This window comes from Pieris rapae, chromosome 7 (assembly GCF_905147795.1).
Source record: "Pieris rapae chromosome 7, ilPieRapa1.1, whole genome shotgun sequence".
NCBI lineage: Eukaryota > Metazoa > Arthropoda > Insecta > Lepidoptera > Pieridae > Pieris > Pieris rapae.
Window position 1 is genome coordinate 7,966,208 of NC_059515.1, and position 7,740 is coordinate 7,973,947.

The 7,740-nt window shown below is 30.7% G+C and overlaps 1 long non-coding RNA gene across 1 annotated transcript; it reads left to right on the plus strand.

Annotated features, from left to right (window-relative positions):
- Positions 1-692: 692 nt before the first annotated feature.
- Positions 693-1,819, plus strand: LOC123689363. Its single transcript, XR_006750353.1, has 2 exons — positions 693-1,017; positions 1,376-1,819. It is a non-coding gene; the product is annotated as an uncharacterized LOC123689363 (long non-coding RNA).
- Positions 1,820-7,740: the final 5,921 nt, after the last annotated feature.

Consider the following 7,740-nt stretch of genomic DNA (forward strand, 5'->3'; position numbering starts at 1 on the left):
TGAGATGGATAATACAAATATTGTTAAAAGTGTGCCAATAATAAATCGACCATGTTTATATGTTACATAAATACACATGTTTTATTTAAATGTGAATATTTTAAAACGAAATTTTATAAATTAATATATAATATATATGTGTAGATTATTTGCAAATTTGACAGGATAATTATGTGGAATACACATACAGCGGGAAAAAACCCAATATAATCTAACAACACACGACAATAACAAATAACACATGATTAATTTATTGTTTTCTTAATTAGGGCCTTGGATGTATTCATCTGTTTTTCTTACTTCTTATATGCAAGTCGGTGATCCGTCTGTGTAACATTATCGATATATATTTATTTATATACATATAATGATTAACTTAGCTAACTCTTAAAAATATACATTTGCAAAAACATATAACCTACGACTACCAAATCAACAAAATTTTCTAATTCGACATCAGAGTCGATCGAGGTGTATGTGGGCCATTGAAAAATTTATAAATTCTGTCTGAAGAATTATGCTGTAGCTACAAGAAACCAATATAGTTAATGATGCTGTTAGTGTGTGTTTCTTTGTATGTTTTGTTACGTTGACCTTATTTAATTTTATTTATTATTTTTGGCTGGGCTGTTGGTAATATGAAAATAAAAATTTAATGTATGATTTCACTGACTGTCTCACTCCGCCTGCAATCCCGCGGCGCAATGGTCGCGCAATTTTAGTATCTATTGTATAGTGCGCACTTATATGCAATACAAAATAATATACGAGTGATTTTGGGTAATGCCCACTATTAAACAAACAAAAATGACCTGATTCTCATTTGGGCAACGCAATAAATAATTATTACTGAACTAACGCAAAACATGATTAATCATAAAATTTTCCTCATTATATTTATTATAAATATCGCAGTTACATATTTCATGTTAGTGCTTCGTGAAGTGCAATTGTTTAACAAGTAAAGTGGTTAAACTTTGAAGCTCTAAAGGAAAGTGTTATCAAACGAATAAAAAGGTGTGTTTCTAGGATTTTTTTTGTAAAGGACACTGTTAGCTTATAAATGTTAGCTGAATAAATGATTTATTTTATACTTTGCATACTACACAGTTGTAGTTTGTGGTATGCAAATTAAAGAAAAATTTTTTGAAGAAACCAGAAATTGTCAATCCTTAAAGCCAAAAATCAACAACGTATATACTAAAGACCTGATGTCAGCTATAGCGATATCAGTGGTATATTCCTGGTATTGACATACAGAGTTGTAGCGCAACTCGACTTTTATAGAAATTTTTAGTAATCAAGCAATCAATAACGTCAATTTCCTTATTTAAGTAAAATATTTATTTAGATTTTTACCAGTACTTTTTTCCAGATGAAGCTTGTATCTACTGTATGGTTATTGCTATTTTTCGTCGTCTTAATTGACGCATTACGTAGCAAGAACCATCGAACGTTTCATGCAAACACCTATTTTTCAAATTTCCCAGTATTAATCTCAAGGTATAATGACGGAAACTCAGAATGTCAATGCCCATGCCCTACAAATCAGAAATACGAACAGCAAACAATAACTCTAATGACACAGATGCTTACTGAATTACAACAACTAAGTAAGACACTGCAACAGCCAATAAAGATCCAAATGGACGAGCAAAAGACTATGGAAGATAATTTAAAGATAGAAGAAGAATCACAAAATGACAATACTAGAAAAACGTTTTTTCCAAACGAAGAAAATCTCCGAGATTTTTTTTTTAACGAAGATGAGGTTACCGGAAATTCAGATGGCGATGTACTTAATGAATCTAAAAACACGGAGAGAACACGCAAAGTAGCCGAAGAACCCGAAGATAATATAAGACCCATATCTTTTGCTCCAGTTAATTCAAAAATCTTAGGCAAACATATACCGTTTGATCATGGATCTAGATTTTATTAAATTTGAAGACCATGCAATTTTATTTTTTTTTTAATTTTGTAAAGCTTATTCGAAATTCGCAAAAAATAACATTTGATCTGGATATAGAAATTCGTCTTTCATTCTGACCTAATGACATAATAATTTTATTATTATGAAGATAACATAAGCCAAAACCACTGAAGCATGTTTTTTTTTAAATTATTAAATATATCAAACATTTCAAGATTATATAATGTATTGACTAACTAATAAATACTATCAAAAGTATAACAAAGACAGCATTTAGGCTCTTGAAATAGACAATAAATTATATTATATCTGGGAGTAACTTATTTATTATACTTATAGTTTCAAGCACTTTTGATTTTTGTTTTATTTAATCACATTATCATTGTAGTTGTATAAAGCTATATTATTAAATTTAAAGTGATTATGAGATCTTATATAAAATTGTTATACGATATATGTAGATAAAATTTGTGGCTAAAATACAAATTAATTTAGAACCATGACGAGCATTTAAATTATAATTCTTTTTATATACTTGATGATTCAATTCTTAAAAAAGGCTTACGATTTAAAAACAAAATGTTTCTACTTGTCTAAAGTTTTACAAATGCTCAGTTTTTAATTTGTTTCGAAGGTGAAAAATCATACATACATAACATAATGATGGATTATGTTATCTGAACACTCAAGTTGGGTTATTTCTAAAAGCTATTGAGTGTATATGTCGCAGCCAACTAGCTTAATTAGCCGTTTAATTAACAGCCTAGCCTTTTAACTAAACAGCGCCGTTTAAAAAACGGCCTGAAAGATCAGCTAGTTGATGAAACGGCTAGGCAAATGACTTGAATCGATGACGTTTCATTACCTGTCTAGTCTGTTATTTCAACATCTTACAGGTCGCTAGTTAAACAGCTGGGCTGTTAATTGTAGGGCTAATTAAGCTAGTTGGCTGCGACATAGACATATATCTAATTGACGAGTTTCGGTGTTTCTTATAGTATTATCGTATATATTAGCACCACCGACGAATGCGACATTCCCATATAAATTCTACGTCCCAGGGAAAGATACCATATACATCAACAGAAATCAATTCTATAATATACTCAAATCAAATCAAAATAACTTTTTTCATATAGGTAAACATGTACACTTATGAACGTCAACGAAAAACAAATGAAATTACTTGCAAATTTACATTTACTACCAGTTCGCAAGTCAAGGGCGTAGAGCGGGTAAGAAGAACTGGCAAGAAACTTTCCGCCACTCTTTTCAATCGCCAAGTTTTTAATACAAATTGTTTGAACTGGAGCAAATCAATCCCAAGGATTAGGATCACTTAAGTTTTCGTCACATTTATAAAAGGCTTTATTAATTAATTTACTTTTAACAAGGGCTTTGAATTTATTTAGTGATAGTTCTCTAACTACTAGTAGTAGTTAGAGAACTACTACTAGTACTATTATATATCTCGTATTGTCAAAAGTTATTGTATTCAGAATCCGAGACCATTGATAAGATAAATAACTTAAAAAAACATTATTGGTCAAAAGCAACAACGTCGTCCTCAGCACTTTACGCGAGAAATGTATTTTTTATTTTAATAGATTATACTACGCCTTCCAAAATAATAAGACAAAATTGTTAAATAATTACGATAACTAAAGTTACTAAAATTATGGGGTTATAATTTCAGGACATTGATCTTTTCCACCTCAACAAGAGAGATGTCAAGAAGTACTTGAAGAAGCGGGAAGACTCTGAATTTGTTTAAGTAGTAGTAGTTTTAAATTCTAAGTATTATTTTTAAATGTATCTTTATCTATTAATCCACTTGCTTGTTTTCTTTTTTATATACATAAATTGTTTATCTATGTAATCTGTTTTGGCTTTCTGTATTGTCTTAGTGTTTTGTATTATAATATGTATAAGTATAAGCTGTTTGATTACTTATAATTAAATAAATAAATAATTATTAAAGCCATAATGCAAAAATATGTGTTTCCCTATTATATCGGAAGTTGAACATGATTTAATTCAAAAGCACGATGGTATAACCGGACATGCATATTAAAACAGAATGACGATGCATTAATGAGGAACTACAACTTTTCTGATATTTACTGTTGCCAGGGTTAAAATATCAAATATGTACTATAAATAAATATTTTACTATATATTCAAATTCAAAAATCATTTATTCATATAGGTAACATTTTACACTTATGAACGTCAATATAATGAACTTATACAGGATTATTAAAAATAATATAGTAACTGTTCAAATGTGTTAAACTATTACAGCAAATAGAGTCTTTAACAGAGATTGTGGTGACAGGCTTCGGTGTATTTAAATTAATTGGAATGTAACTGTTTACTCTGTTACTATATCTACTATGGCTGAAAAATTGTTTGAACGCGATAATCTTATCGAAGGCATCAAATAGGTTCGATTAAAATTATGTCAAAAGTTGCGCTCCTTTTCATTTAACTATGTTTAATTTTTATATTGTAATGTAAGTAAGTGTTAATAAATAAATAAATGGCTAAAATGTATTATCGTGAGTGCTTACCAGCGAGATCCAAAATATGTAGTTTATTTTGTTATTTATATGGAAAAATATGTAAAGTGATACCTAAGGAAGTTCAAAAAACCTTTACGGATTTGTCCCAAAAGTGATTGATGCGAGCACGAATTGGCTGAAGGAATATCCAATGAAGGTTTTAGCAAATGGATTCGATTTGTGGTTTTCTTACGATAATAGAAATATAAGGGTTTGTAAATAAACTTTTTCAGGTGAATATTTTAATATTAAAAACAGCAGTGAACATTGGTCTAGTATATTCAGTGACTCATCCCTGAGATCGTAGGTTCGAACCTCGGCTGCGATTGTCTATCATACGCTGAATGAAAATATCGTAATTAAACCGAATACATTAGACCCAAAAGTCAGAAAAATCTGCACTGAAATAGATCACGAAACACGTTCAGAAATTTGAGGCTTAGACCTAAAAGGTAAACAAATGAAAGTTCTTCTTTCCTATCTCTGCAAAAAAACGAAAGGCATTAATATTTTTTCACTGTCAAAAATTGTTGTTCAAGAGTAAAATAACATGAGGTTTTAATACGTGGATAACACTAACACTGAAAATGCTTAGAACTGGCCAGTTAGAAACATTGCTAATGAAAACTTTTTTGAATTTCAATTTTAGACCTCTTCGGTAACCTAATATTGCACCACGACAATGCACTCCGCAAATCGGACTGTTGAATATTTGAATATGGCAGGTGTCGAGATAATGAGTCATCCACCATACAGTCCTGACCTGGCGCCCCGACTTTCATTTATTCCAAGAGCTTAACATAAAATTCGAGGTATTCGCTTTACGCCCTTAAATAGAGTAGAGTAAATGTAAATTTACAATTAATTTCATTTTTTTTTTGACGTTTATAAGTGTACTTGTTTACCTATATGATTAAAGATATTTTGAGTTTGCTTAAGATGCGGTGAAAGCGTACGAAAATGGTATAGAAGAGAAGGAAGGAAGAATGGGTCCACTGCTTTTCTCAGTGGTTCCATGAAATGTGAAGATGTGTAGAGAGGAACAGAGCTTACTTCGAAATACAATTAAAGTATTGACAACTTTCTACATTTAGCCGTTTTTCATTTCCTTAACATTTTCAGTGTTACCTAGGTAGTAAGTCAAAGTCAAAATTCATTTATTCATACAGGTAACGTAATGTACACCTATGAACATAAAAAAAAAATATTAAATGAATCTAAATTTACATTTTCTGCCAGTTCTCAAATCAAGGGCGAAAAACGGACTCTTTTTTATCTGCAAATTTTTATACTCAATGTTTGTAAGGAGCTGCAACCATTACACCATGTTCCATATGACATCTTGAGTAATAAAGAATAATAAATTAATTTAAAAACTAAAATTTGTCCTCTATCACCAGGAGGCATGGGAAATAGGAGCATCTACGTTGAAAATCACGTAATCATAGTATATTTAGGCGAGCTGCCTCTCGGGATTTCAGTCGTCTGTTGAAGCCAAATTGCCTCAATTGTATCGATTGAGGCTTCAACATTATGCTATATCTGTTCGAACCTCGAAATATAGGGATGTGCATTAACATTTACAATTTGCGTTTTCATTTATATAAGCTGCTAATACTACGATGTCAATTACGACAAATGCAGAATATTATAATTAAATAACAAATGAAAATCAACAAGCAACAAAACAAAGATAACTTAAACATTTATTTTAAATGTGTGGTTCCAACAGTGTAGTTCACAACTTATTGGGTTTTAACTAAAATATTTTGAGTTTAACTTATGCTTTTTATTTTTGGTATCATACGCCGTCATATAAACGTGAAGTCACCTGAAAAGTGTTAGTAATTATTTCAGAAAGCATTTTCATAACTCCTTAATCCTAGTGAGTAAACCCTGTATCAGCAATTTCAATAATTTATAGCAGATTTTTTCGATATTACTAAAATGTTTACAACTTACAACAAATATTCGGACGAAGAATTTCAAATCTAAATTCGCAAATTTACTGAATCGAGGGAAATTACTAAGTAAAATATTGTGTTTGTTAGAGTCACAAATATCCGCTATTCAAACACTAAGATGCATGAAATATATCACTCTTATCTGTGTGTGTGTTTCGAAAACCTCGTTCTAACATAATATATTCGCGAAAGTATATATCTGTCATGTGCGTACCGCGTACGTATCGCGTATTCGTTCGAAATCTTATACGCGTATGGGTAATAATAGCGATATCGCGTATGTATGTGAATTTCTAATGATTAAAAGAGATGAGATGACTCCTAACAGAAATATATACTGCCACAATTGTATATTTTTTAGCCTAATATAACTAACTACTAACTATAAGTGAAGGGATACACCGCACTATAAATTTAAATTTCTAATTAACGTTAAACAAATAATCCAAAAATCTAAACAAGCAAACAGACAGAAAAAAATTTTTTATACCCCATGTATATTATAATATTACATCTATCTCAAACCTCTATACAAAATAAAGCTAAGGAAAAGTGATAATTGAAATTCATTTTCGAATTTAACACAACATCCTATAAACAGAAATCGCAAATTTTGGGAACAGGAACGTATTTGATCAAACTTTATTAATCCATTCTGAACACTGCGTAATCCGCTTAAAAGCATTGCGTTCGAGATTCTCTCTTCAGAAGATTAAACATTATAAATATTAAAAACGAATTTGATTAAAAACAGATTTTCTTTAAGAATATCACAGAGATTTCATGTTACACTTTCAATATTGCGAGAGCTCGTGAATTTATAACTCAAATACGACTTGTAGAAATTTCTCTGTAATGAAGGCACTTATACTCTGCAATCGAAACTTGACAGGGAACAAACGGAAAGTGAAGTGATTTAAAAAAGGGAACCTGTCGAGGGTGACTTGGCGTTAATATAGGTATTAATTATTATTATTACTTACACTGATTTTTTTAGGAAATGGATAATGCGGTTGATGTTAAGTGATGACCCATGGACACTCAATGCCAGATGGCTTGCGAGTTGTCGGGAACAATTCAGTAGAGTTACACATTATTTGTATAGCCTATATAACCTCGAATCCTTGATAACATATTTTTTGAGAAGTTGCAAGCTCGCGCTATTATTAATATTGTAGTAGTCATTGCATATAGTGTCATAGTAGTAGTTACGCATTGAAAGGGTTTCCTTTAAGGATTGTTATTGGAGCTCTCGTAACCACATGGGTAGTGCAGTAGG